Source organism: Anser anser (assembly GCF_964211835.1).
Source record: "Anser anser genome assembly, chromosome: 25".
NCBI lineage: Eukaryota > Metazoa > Chordata > Aves > Anseriformes > Anatidae > Anser > Anser anser.
In genome coordinates, this window is record NC_139746.1 from 4,591,411 (window position 1) to 4,603,833 (window position 12,423).

General features: G+C 61.3%; 1 long non-coding RNA gene across 2 annotated transcripts; it reads right to left on the bottom strand.

Moving 5' to 3' along the window:
* Positions 1-2,584: 2,584 nt before the first annotated feature.
* On the bottom strand, positions 2,585-5,535 carry LOC310886387. Of its 2 annotated transcripts, none has more exons than XR_014575291.1 (3): positions 5,334-5,535; positions 3,609-3,878; positions 2,585-3,157 (listed from the first exon to the last, which is right to left on the bottom strand). It is a non-coding gene; the product is annotated as an uncharacterized lncRNA (long non-coding RNA). The 2 variants fall into 2 exon arrangements; XR_014575292.1 differs by lacking the exon at positions 5,334-5,535 and adding an exon at positions 4,105-4,250.
* Between the last annotated feature and the right edge of the window lie 6,888 nt (positions 5,536-12,423).

The following is a 12,423-nucleotide window of genomic DNA, read 5'->3' on the forward strand; positions in this document are numbered from 1 at the left end:
TGCGCTAAAGCAACAGCTGAAAAACTGCAAGTCCCTGGCTTCAGGGGCTCCATCAAGATGCCGAATTGCATCAGCTGGAGGCATGGAGAGGGGGTCCCAGGGCCGGCTGAGAGCCATGGGGAGCAGGGGCCGAACCGGGAACCCACACAACCGTAGTGGGGACAGGCAGACAACTGCAGGGCACTGGTCCTGTCTGCTGCCAGAGCTGACGAGTCCAAGCCCTCATGGGGCTGCAGACCGCCGGTGTGCCGTCCGGCCGGAGCATTGCCCGTGGGTAACCCAGCCCCGCACCTGCCACCCGACCTTTCTGCCGGGCTGGGCTCGCCAAGCCCAGCAGAGTGAAATTAGAAGCAATTAAAAATTAATCTTGGCACGGGCTCAGATCAAACTTTCTACCCATTTTTAGCTGCAAGTTGCTTTGGAGACGGCATGCACCCGCGTTCAACTGGTGATGCAACGCAGCAGGGCGTGAATGGACACGAGGGCATCCAGTGGCTGGGGCCAGAGTGGGACGAGCCGGGGTCAGAAACTCTGCGCGCCTGCAGCAGAGAGTGGTGGGCAGGTCCTGCCGTACTTCACGTCTCACTTGCAAATATACAGCTTTGTTTTCTGCTTCTCAATTAATCCTTGCTCAATTCATCCATTCAATTAACTCATTTCCTCTTCCAGAGGGAAAAGGAGCTTTGGGAGGCGAGGAGTGAGTGAGTGCCGCTTGCAAGTGCTGCTGCATTTCCCAGCCAAGGCCTCTGAGACCCCCGGGGAGGGTCTCTCAGGGCTCCGACTCCAGCCCGTGGCAGGGCTGGTGGCCGTGCCCCGGCTCACGCATCCCCGGGGAGCTGCCGTGACACCACGCTGGGGAGGCAGGGGGGCTGGGGGCCAGGCAGCGGGACGGCTTCGCTGGCTGGGCTTTCACCCCAGCAGCATCCGCGGGGCTTTGCAGGGCTTTTTTGGCCGCCCCGAGACGCTGACTCACGGGCGGCGGGGTGAGGACACAGCTTGATGCGAAGCAAACAGGCCCAAGGCCGGGAGCAAGGACGGCGGGCAGCGGTGCTGAGCCATGGCCCAGCCAGAGCTCTCCGGCAGGAAATCCGGCAGCAGAGGCAACACCCATGGGTGCTGGCTGGCTGCGGCCACGGAGGGATCGTCACCACCTTCGCTGTGATGCATCCCAGGGGCAGGGATGCACGCCCGGGGATGCTGCAGCCGTGGGATCTTCCCCTATTTTTGTCACCCTTTTCCCCCCCACTGCCACCGCTGGGCTGTCCCCACACAGCTCAGGGGGGCCATGAGGGCCCTGCTGGCTGCTCGCCCACCAGTGCCAGGGCTCCCGGGGGCCCTGAGCCTTCTACCCACAGCCGTGGGAGGTGTGAGAGCAAGAGGTGCAAGGAGAGACGGCCAGCAGCATCTCCCACCACCCACAGCCAAGGGAAAGGGCGTGTGGCTAATTGCAAGAGTGAAATATTTCAGCAAAAATATTTCCTTCCCACCAAAATAGCTCTTTTTTTTTTTTTTTTTTTTTCCTTCTCCCCAGTGTGGTTATTTTTTTCTGGTTTCAACAAGCAAACTGGAAACCAAAAGCCTTGCCGCCCACACTGGGGACCGCAGCGGCTCGCCTGCCCCACGCGTGCCTCGGCTCCCTCGGCGCCGGCAGCCTCGCTGCACCCAAACCGCAGCCCCAGCAGCTTTTGGTGATGCTTCATGGTGCAGGTGAGACCAGCCCACCACAGCTCCCACAGCCGAAGAGCACAAACAAGTTACTCGAGCATGTTGGAAAGCTGCAGCCACCACCACCCCTCCTGCCCGGGGGTGTTTTTCTTCATTCGAATCCCACGGTTAGGAGGGCACGGTCCGTGCTGGGATTTTGTAAGCGTCTAGGGCCGGGGACGGGGCTGACCGCAGCCCACGACACGATCACCAGCGGGGACTCCCTCTGCAAATGGTGCAAAACCACGGGAGGCTGGAGCAGGGCTGGTGGGTTCAGTCCCACCTCGCAGCGTCACGAGTGCAAGGGGCGTAAAGTGCCACTGCCGCCTCCTGCCACTGTCCCCAGCCATTTCGCCACAGCCATGAACCCGACTGCGGGAAGGAAACCTCCCTGTGAAGGCACGCATAGCCCTGGGGACCCAGCACGCTGGTCTGGTGCTGGGGCAGGAGCCAGCGAGCCCCTGGGGCATCTGTCACCGAAACGAAGTCCCCAAACACCCACTGCCAGCAGAGCTTTGACCAGGAAAAGTGGAGAATTTCAAGCTGTGCAAATGGTTTCGCTGTCCTCTCTGCTTTCACGGGGCAGGGGCTCGGGAAGGGCAGATCCCACGGCGATGGGGGGTTTGGGACAGGCTGTCTGGCTGCGCCCCAGCCTGTCCCCTTCGGGGGCTGGCGCTGGAGGTGCTCGGTGCACTTGGAGGGCGTCTGCGCCGTGAGTCCTGGGGCCGTGCGTCGGCGCTGGGCTGAGCCGCGGTGCCCTTGGGTATCAGACACGGCTCCGTGCTCCAGACGGCGGCCAGGGAGGCAAACGCCAGCCCTCGTTGGCGTGCCTGTGACAGCGAGCCATGGAGCTGACCAAACGAATCAGGCAGAGCTGCGCAATTAACGCGGTTATTATTAGTGGTGTCAGGACAGGTTTGCAGCAAGGCAGGTTCGGGGTTTGCGTGCCCGAGTGTGAGAGCAGCAGTGGGAGCACGGCCCCACACGCCGCAGTGCCGGGGTGCTCTCAGGAGTCCCGGCACCGTGGGGAACGGGGACATCCCCGGGCACCAAGGGAGCCCGGCGGACGGGGTGGCGCCGGTGCTGGCGTGGGAGCCCTTGCGTGGAGGGAGCGGCGATGTGCCACCGCAGGGCCAATTCATGCCCCGTCCAGAAGCCACCCCTGGCTCACACCCAGGCACATCCCAAGGAAACCAGTGCTCCCAGTAATCCAGCCGAGACTCCCAGTGACACCAGCACCGGGGAGAAAGGCGCTGCTGCGCGGGGCAGCCCGTGTCAGCCTCCCTGCCACCCGGGCCTGATCCCCTGCCTCCTCCCAGGCTGCCAAATTGCTCTGGCCTCTGCCCTGCCGCCTCCTTGCCGTATGTAGGGCATCCCCAGGGAGCTTGCGCATCGCCAGGGCTCCCGCCGCTTCTGCTCCCCATTGAGCGCTTGGAGAGGCACCGAGTTCATCCTTTCAGAGAGGAGATAAGATGGATTAAGGCTTGCTGAACGCGTGCCAAAAGAATTGCCATTAGGCCCCCAGGGAGCTTAATCTCCACCAGACTAAAAGCAGGCTGGCTGTGCGGGGGCTAGCCCTGTCTGCAGGGGGATCAGCACCCGGGGTGGGATTTCAGGGGCTTTGGAAACCTTCGGAGGCTGCTGGCGTGCCCCGACACGCACGTGCTGTCCACAGCATCCAAGGCCGGGTGCCGAGCACGGCTCCAGCCCACGCTGCCCCCAGCACCCACGGGTGACGCAGCCAGGCATGATGCACAGCCCCATGATGGGCGCTGGGGTTTTGAAAGCCTTGGTTCTCCCTTCCGACGAGCTCATGTCTGATCTCCCCCACCCCGGCAGCGTTATCTTCTTGCAGATTAGCTTCCCCAAGCTGCCCTTGTGTGCGTGCTTCTCTTCTGACTCACGTTTGTTATTTCCCGCCCGTATCTCTGATTTCCTTTGCTGTCCTCACACCACCTCTCCCTCAGGGTCCAGCACCTCTCGGGGTGTCCCTGACCCTCTGGGACGAGCTTGCTCCCAGCCTCCAGGCTGATTTCGGGGGAACGTGATGTCCTCTCACGCAAGGGTGGCCCACGTTGCTGATGGAGATCCCCAAAGTCACCCCAGCACCTGTGCTCCCAGGGATCCATCCTCGTGCAGGAGGCGGTGCTGAGGCTGGCCTGGGGTCAGGAGCTCTGTAAAAAGACAGGTTTTTAGTAAAAAAAAAATTGCATTCGAGGCAAATCCTGCTGGCGAGCAGCTGGGTGTGTGCCCAGGTGCTGGTCACCACAGGTTTTCATCGCTGCCTCCACCTCTCAGGAAGGAGGGAGGAAGCGGTCCCCATCGCCCCCGTCCCGCTGGACACGTCTGTCTGTCTGTCCATCCAGCTGCCCGTCCCGCTGAGGGGCTTTTGGGGCTCACTTTGCTGCCAGTGATTTCAAGCCCAGACTGGGGCAGCCCAGGGGTGGCGGCTCATCACCCCGTTGCCCTGGGAAGTGCTGAAACCCCCGACGCAATCTCCTGCAGGGCTTTATGGCCGGGGTGTGTGTGTGTGGGGGGGGGGAGGCTCCTGCACCCCATCTCCCGGCCTCGTGGACGGAGGCTGGGCACCGCTCTCCCGTCCCCGTCGGGATGATGCAACCGAGGCTCGGCCGGTGGTGACACGTTGTTCCAGCAAAGCAAACACAGCTCCCAGCCTCGTGGCTCGTTGCGACAGCCTGGGCGGCAGCACGCTGCCGGCGCGGTGGCGGGGACACCCCCATGCCCACGCCTGGCACTGGGGGCTCTGCTGGGACACCCCCCACACACCCCCCCAGGGGCTGCTCTCAGGCAGGGATGGAACCGAGCGCTGCCCGCGTGGCCGAGGAAGCGGCAGGGACGTGTGTCCCACGCGGGGCACAAGGAGCCGAGGGCACCAGTGGCACAGGGGCTGGCAGGCGGAGAGCCGCTGCCACCAAGCCGAGCGCAGCGGGAGCCCGGCCGGGTCCCTCGCTGGGGTCGGGGCGGTGAGCGGCGATGCGCGGATCTGGGTGAGAGGGAGGCCGTGCTGGCGAAGCCGAGCCTTCTCCTCGTCCCCTTGATGTAATATTTGCAGGAGCAGCGTGTTCCAGCAGAGCCATAAACAGGGGGAAGGAATAAACTTGCCTTTATCTGCCCGCGGGGCCTTGGGGCTGTCTAAATTAGGAAAGGAACTAAAGAAAACAAAGGGGTTGTTTTCGAGCTGAGCTGAAAGCAGAGCAGGAGCCAGGAGGGGGAGGCTCAGCCCGGGCCCAGCAGGTGGGGACTGGGAACCTCACCTGGCCCCGCTGCCGGCCCCAGGGCCAGCCTCTGCCTGGGGACACCCACCCAGGCACCGTCCCTGGGGGCGGTGATGAGGGCAGCATCAGCGTCACCTCCTGCCAGGCGGGGTAGCAAAGGATGCGGTGGGCTGTGCATCATCACTCGGCTGTGCATCATCACTCGGCTGTGCACCATCACCGGGCTGTGCACCATCACCGGGCTGTGCACTGACACCAACCCGTGCACCAACACCAACCTGTGCACCATCACCCGGCTGTGCACTGACACCAACCCGTGCACCACCACCCAGCTGTGCACCGACACCCATCTGTACCCCACAGCTCCACACCCTGCCTTTTGGGGCATCCTACCCAGGTTGAGTCTCCTCTGCGAGACCTTCTCAGCCTCTCTCTGTCCCCGTCCTCCAGCAAGGGCTGGATCCACCTTGGCTCCAGGAGCGACCTCTCCCGCTGAGCTCTGCCTGCCCAGGCTGGACTGGGGGCTCCTTTGCTTTCAAGCATCACTGGATGAAGGTTGTTCCTCTCCCCACCACCCACAGCCCCAGCTACCCGTGTTTCCCAACAGGACTTTAAAGCCTTGCCTTGCAACATCATTGTTTTGAACAGAAGGCATCATGTGCCAGCCAGGCCCATGGTGCCTGCATGCCGTTGCTTCAGGAGTCATGCTCCTATCACAGCGCTGTCCCGTCACTGCTCTGGCCCTGGCACAGCTCAGCATTGACCTCCACGTGGGCACAAGCTGGTCCCTTCCCCCCTGAACCTTGGCCCAGCAGCTCCTGGACACAGACTCAGTGCCAGCTAACCCAAAATGAACTCTTCTGGGTCATCTTCCCTGCAAGGAGATGTGGGTGTTACAGAAAGTGAGGCTTTCACCCGGCAATGGTTGAGAAAAGAAGTTTTCATGCAGATGTACCCACCCCCCAGCAGGCCATCACCCTTCTCACCCTTTCTGCCCCAAATCTGGGAAGTTTTATGGTGCCAATGCCACTCGTCACCCACCCATCACCACCCAACACCAACCCATTGCCACCAGTCCCCACCCATCACATACCCGTTGCTAACTCATCCCCACCAGTTGGCACCCACCCCCACCCACCCCCACCCATCCCCACCCACCCCCACCCACCCCCACCCACCCCCACCCATCCCCACCCATCCTTGCTGGGGACCAGGCCCAGCACCCCGTGACGATGCCGAGCCTTGGACAGATCCTGCCCAGCGGTGGTAGGGGCCTTGCCTGTCAGTGCGGGTGAAGCACTGGGGACAGGGTGCTGGGGGGAGCCCTGCCAGCACCCGGGGTGTTCAGTGCTCTCAGACCACAGCCCTCGTTAGGGAAGCCATACATTATTAACCACAGCTGCGATAGGAAAGGCTGCGTGCGCAGACCCTCTGTTCCTCTCCAAGCTCTCACATTTATATTTCATGAACGCATCCCTCGGAAGCGCAGTTTTACAGCAAAAATGAGAAATAATTCACACTCCGTGCACAGAGCCCCCAGGGACGGTGCATGGCCCCGAGCATCCCCCTCCATCCCAGCGGGGGTGGTCAGCAACCAGACCCCCCCCCAGCCACGGTCCGAATCCCCCTGTCCAGGTGCCGGATCCCGCCCGCCTCAGGGCTTGTCCCGCATTTGGAGCAGGCATGAAAGCAGCTTGTTGGCACAAGCCGGCAGTGTCGAGGCAGGTGCTGGGGGCCCGGCACGTTGGAGGTGCCCCCGTGGGGTCTGCCCACGGTAGAGATCCCCTGCGCCCTGTCCGAGCGCACCCACATCGTGCCTCGTTAAAACCCCGAACCCAAACCCCCAACCTCCCGCCGCCAGGCGAGCCGGCACAAGGTCTCGGGGGGGTGCCGGGTCGGTGTGTGGGGGCACAGGGTCTCGGAGGGGTGCGGGTTGTCTTGGTGCCCCACGCAGCCGCAGCATTTCCAACTGCAGCACCCAAACACCGGCCGTCACCCGCAGGCGGTTGTCAGCTTGGGTTCGGCTCTCGCATTGCCTGCTTTGGGGAGACTGTCTGCTTGTTTGTTCCTGCCCCAGCCCTTTCATTAACCTGAATTAAAACGTCACGCGAACTGACAGCGCCTGGCTCCCTCGCGGCAAGGATGTTGGTGACGATCACCAGCCACGCACGGAGGCAGCACCGACCCCCTGCACCGCCAAGGGCCGGGGATGCTCCGGCAGAGACCCACGGCCCCACGCGGGCTGGGACAGCAGCTTGTGCCGTGGCTTTTTCCCTGTGAACCTTGTCAGCGAGTCTCGGTGTAAGGGAACAACCAAATTCAATATTTGCAGTCCACAGACACACATGTAACTGGGTATATTTGGCCATATCTGCACAGGGAGAAAAAAAAAAATCAATTTACTTCTGCAGCTCTTTTCCAATGCTCACGTTTTAGTGCTGCGTGTTCTCACTCATTCAGCAAATAATCGATTTAACTGCCATATGCCCTGCTCATCGAGAAAGGAACTGCCCCTTCTTAAAGGTGCGAAAGCAAGTCATGTGTAAAATTAGCTTAGCCCTTTGCTAAGTCAGATGGGAGTTACTTTCAAAGCAAAACAACCCACACAGCTTCACAAAGGGTGGCTGCTCGGCTGCTTCCCAAACCATGCTCTTGCGTCACAGAAGTGGGAAATATTTTCCCAAATATCTGGGAGTAGGATGCTGAGGAGCCACTGACGGCCGGCTCAGAGAGGGAAGAGCAGTCAGTGGGGTGAGGTCCTGTGTCCCCAGGCTTTACAACAGCCAGCTCGGAAGAGAAATGTCCCAGCGTGGAGAGGAAATCAGGCTGCCTCTGCCCAGCTCACGGGCTGCCAGCCCCGCACGCTTGCAGCTTGTGTTTCTTTCTGGTTTTAAGAAAAAAATGAACTTCTGGGGCGGGATTTTCCACCACTCCAGGGATTTGGACATCAATTTCTAATGGGGATTAAGAATTCAAATCCCTTAAGCAGCTTTTGCAACCCCATTCTCGTCTCCCCTCGCTGCTGAGACCCCCGGCCAGCCCCCACTCCAGCATCTGGGAACCCCCTGCTCCGGCGTGCTCCTGGGCACGGTGGCATCGCCACCAACATTGCCCTGCTCCCCGGGGGCCAGTGGGGACCTGCCCTCCCCGGGGTGGTGGCAGGGGGCACACACCAAAACCTCCCAGCCCCAGGGGCTCGCTGCCCAGCTCCTGCCGCGCTCCGAGCACAAAGCTGGGGCTGGGGCCAGAGCAGCGTGTGGGGGGGGTGCTTTTACCATCCGAGGGCAACACAGTTTTTGGTGAAAGCCCTGACGCCCCTTCAAATGCCCTGGGTTCAGCTGTGAGCGATGCCTTTTGCCAAACCACAGGGCTCAGCCTTCGTCCCCGCTGCAGCACGGGTGGCCCACCAGGAGCTTCACGGCTGCTCCCCCCAGCAGCAGGCTCTTCCCCAGGCTGAGGAGCGAGTACAATGCCTCGGCTGCGAGGAGCTCCTATAAATAGCCTGACACAATTTCCTTGCTTAATTACCAAGGACTTTTAGGCTGTTCCCAGCGATGTTTGGGGCTCCGCATGTTGCTTGGTTTCCATTGCTGCAGCATCACGGTGCCAACCCGCGGTGCAGGCAGAGGCAGCGTGGTGTGAGCGGGCGGCGGGGGCAGCTTCATGAGCCCAGCTTCGGGACCAGTGGCCCCGAGAGGAAAAGCTGCCCTTCTGGTCGGGATGGAGGGACATTTGTGGGTGCTGTGTCCTCCTGGGGGCTGGCAGTGCACACAGGATGCTTCGCAGCTACCCTCCACGCTTGGCACCCCCTGGGATGAGGGATGCTGGGCCCCCCGGGGACATCTTCACTCCCCTGTTGTGACATCGGTCCTTGTGCCATCCGTGCCACCCACCAGCTCCATCGCTGAAGGCAGAGAGGTTGAAGACGGTCCCGGCTCGTGCAAACTCAGTCTGTCCTCACCCTGCTAGGTGCCAAGGGCCACCAGGGGCTCCTGTCCCCGGGGGTTTGGGGACATGGGGAAAGCTGGGGCAGTCCCGAGCCTGCTGATGGCTGTGATGAGCCACAGCAAGAGGAGGGCAAGCAAATGACCAGGAACCTCGTTAACAGCCCAGCCTCATTAGTAGCCATCTCCATGGCGACAGAGCTCAGCAAGCAGGTGGGTTATGAGCCACAGCGCAGAGCTTCTCTGGTGCTCAGCAGCCCGCTGGGTTTGGGCACGGCGGGGCTGCAAGGCTGAAGGCTGCTCCTCGGGGTTCAGCGAGCCTGGCCAGGCAGCGTGGCTCACATCCCAGCCTTGGGTCTGCTGCTGGTCCCAGAGAAACCCCAAGAGACCGCAATAGCTTGGTCCTGCTCGCGTGTCCTCGCCCCATCCCGCTGCTCCCTGCAGCACAAGGGAGGCTCCCGCTGCTGGCACCCACCCGCCAGCATGGGCAAAGCAAAGCCTGGCTTGGGGAGGGACAGCAAAATGTCTCTTCCCGTGACAGCTTGCGGCTAGAGGGCTTGATGGAGCTGGACCCCACGGGACGTGCCTGCGGTGCATGGCAAGCGTCAGGGGCTACAGGCTGGGAAAGGGGCAGATTTGGGGGTCCTGAGGCCATGGCAGGGGCGCCCCCTCCCTTGCCACCAGCCTGGGTCTCTGCAGGGCCACAGGTCAGCCTCGGGTCCCCTCCCCACAGCATTTACCCGAGGCTCGGGGGCTCGCCGAGCCCTGCACTGCGACGCTGGTGTCTGCAGCGTGTCTGCAGCTGCCGTTCCTCATCCCCATCACCGCCAGCCGTCCGCAGGGCTCTGCCGTGCTCCTTCTGCAGGAGCTCCGTGGGATTTCATAGCCACGGCCGCAACCAAAGGATTTGGCAGGTCTCTTGCATGGTGCCAGGTGGCGGTGACCGAGCAAGATGTGGGGCTGGTGCAGAGCAGAGTCCCGAGAGCGGAGCTCAAGCACGCAGCCCCAGGGCAGGGGGGGATTTTCTGTGCCAGCAGCCATGATGAGGCATGCCAGACTTCACATTAACGCAGCAATAAATGTCTGCAGGCACCTCAAACCAGGCAAAAACCGTCCCCTGCCTACTGGAAAGAAAAGGCAGTAGCTTGCTTGTTTTTTTCCTCTGAAAAAACACAGCTCCAGACAAGCAGGCATTTGGAAAGCACACATTTCCCAAAGGTGTTTATCGAGCATAAAGGGCTCAGCGCAGCACAGTTAATGCCATGCACAGGCTTTGGAGAGCAGCAGTTGCTCATTTAAGAGCAAGCACATGCGTGAACGCGCCGTGAGACCGGGGCCTGCCACGGCGTGCTTGGGGCATTGCTGCTGAGCCAGCGCTGGGAACAGAAACACCTCGGGGGCCAAATCTTGGGGTCGCCATTGCCCTAGCAGCCAAAAAAGCCCAGGCCCATTGGGTTCTGCCTTCCAGATGTTCGTGGCTCTGCTTCGTGCTGTCCTGGGCCAACCAAGCCCCCTGAAAACGGGGAGCATACGGAGAGAAGAAATGCAAGAGAGATCAGCTGTCTGCAGCTTGTTCAAGCTGCCAGCCCTGTTTCTGAGCAAGGGAAGCGGCAGCTTGGGGAGTTTTGGCAACGCTGCCCATGGCACAGCAGGGACCCATGCGGGAAGTTCTTGGCTTGGCTGAGGGCGATGAAAGTCAGGGCAAAACTGCACATAGCTGGGGTGGCAGCAAGGGGCTGTGCTCAGAGCAGCCTGAGCTGCCTGGGACCTTCCAGGGGGCAGCCCCCCTCCCTCTGGCTCCAGCACCTTTCACCTTCCTTGCTGTGCTGTTTGTGGACCAATTCTTTCGGTTCTGAGAGAGACCCATCTCTGGCAGGCGGCAGGAAAGGGGGGCAAACAGGAGCAGGCCGGGGGACCCTCTTCCCCACTTCTTTGGGACAAGCAGCCTAAAGCAGGACACCTGGGATACAGCGGAGGTGGCAAACAGCCCGATATATTAATGGACCATTCGGGAACCAGGCCCTGGGTGAGAAGTCGTGCGGGGGGCTGCGCTCCCACCTGGTGCAGCAACGCCTGGCTCCGGCGGAGCAGGGGATGTTGCCGAGGTTTTGCAAGGAAAAAAGCAGGGCTGGGTACAGCCCCAGCAAACTGGGCTGGCTGCAGGGTGCTGTGGGGTCAGCAGGCAGGGCAGGAGGCTGCTGTTCCACAGGACAGCTGGATAATTCGCTCGTTACCAGTTATTATCTCAGGCTCAGCTGGGGTGTTCTGGCCCTGCAGAGCGGCTGCTGCTCCTTGTCCTGGTGCAGCCGCTGGCACCAGGCTCACGTGCGACCTCTTTGATGGGCTGGGAAAGGGGAGAGGTTTGGGGCTTTTAGCTGGAGGGTCTCCGGGTCTCCAACAGAGCAGGCAAGAGCACTGCTGGGGCCTCAGGGAGCGAGTCCCAACGGTGGGAGGGGACAGGGACACGTGTGGCTGGGTCTGTGGCCGGGGCCATCCCTCTCCATGCAAACACACATCGATCGCGCTCTGCCCAGCGCCAAACCTGCACTAACCCCAAGGCCCAGGCTCCTGTACCAGTGCCCAGCACCAGTACCCAGCACCGAGAGCAGTGTGAGTCACCAGGAGCCGGACCAGAACCCAGTACCAACACCCCGTGCCCAGTACCAGGACCTACACCCAAAGCTGATTCCCAGTACCGCTACCCATACTTAGTACCAATCCCCAGTACCAAATCCACGTAACGCTATCAATGCCCAGTATGCGTATCCCATGCCCAGTGCCAGTGTGAATACCCCATACCCAGTACCAGTGCCCATCCCCAGTATCCAGCACCCGTAACCCATACCCAGTACCAGTGCCCACCCCATACCCAGTACCAGTACTCATACTCCATATCCAGCACCCATAACCCATACCCAGCACCAGTGCCCACCCCATACCCAGTACCAGTACTCATACTCCATATCCAGCACCCATAACTCATACCCAGCACCAGTGTCCATATCCCATACCCAGGGCCAGTACCAATACCACTTACCCAGTACCAGGACCAAGGCCAAATGCTAATCCCCTTTACCAGCCCCAGTACAGGATCAATGCCCAATACCATCCCCAGTACCCCCCAGTACCTTCCCAGCTCCTCATCCCTGGCCAGGGAAGAGGGGTTGCTAAAATCTGTGGTGCAGAACAAGGGGCTGGGGGTGGCACGAGCCCCCAGTGGGCTGGGGCTGGGCTGCAGCGTCCTCCTGGACGTGGCATTGTCAGCAAAGAGCCACGAGGCATGCGGCTGCCCCCAAGCCCCCTCTGCCTCCTGGGAGCACCCTGGGCCCCAGCAGTGCCAGAGGAGAGAAGCTCACGCAGTAACCCTTCTTGCAGGCACTTGTACCGTTGCCTTTCGAGCTTTATGAATATTGTAGCGAAGCCATTCCTTCCATCTCTGCTCCCTTCCAGGGAGCCCCAAACCTTCTGTGCATTCGTTTCCACCTCGCTATTCCTCTTAATTATTTAAGCTCGCCTTCCCGAAAGCAGAGTCCTTCCAT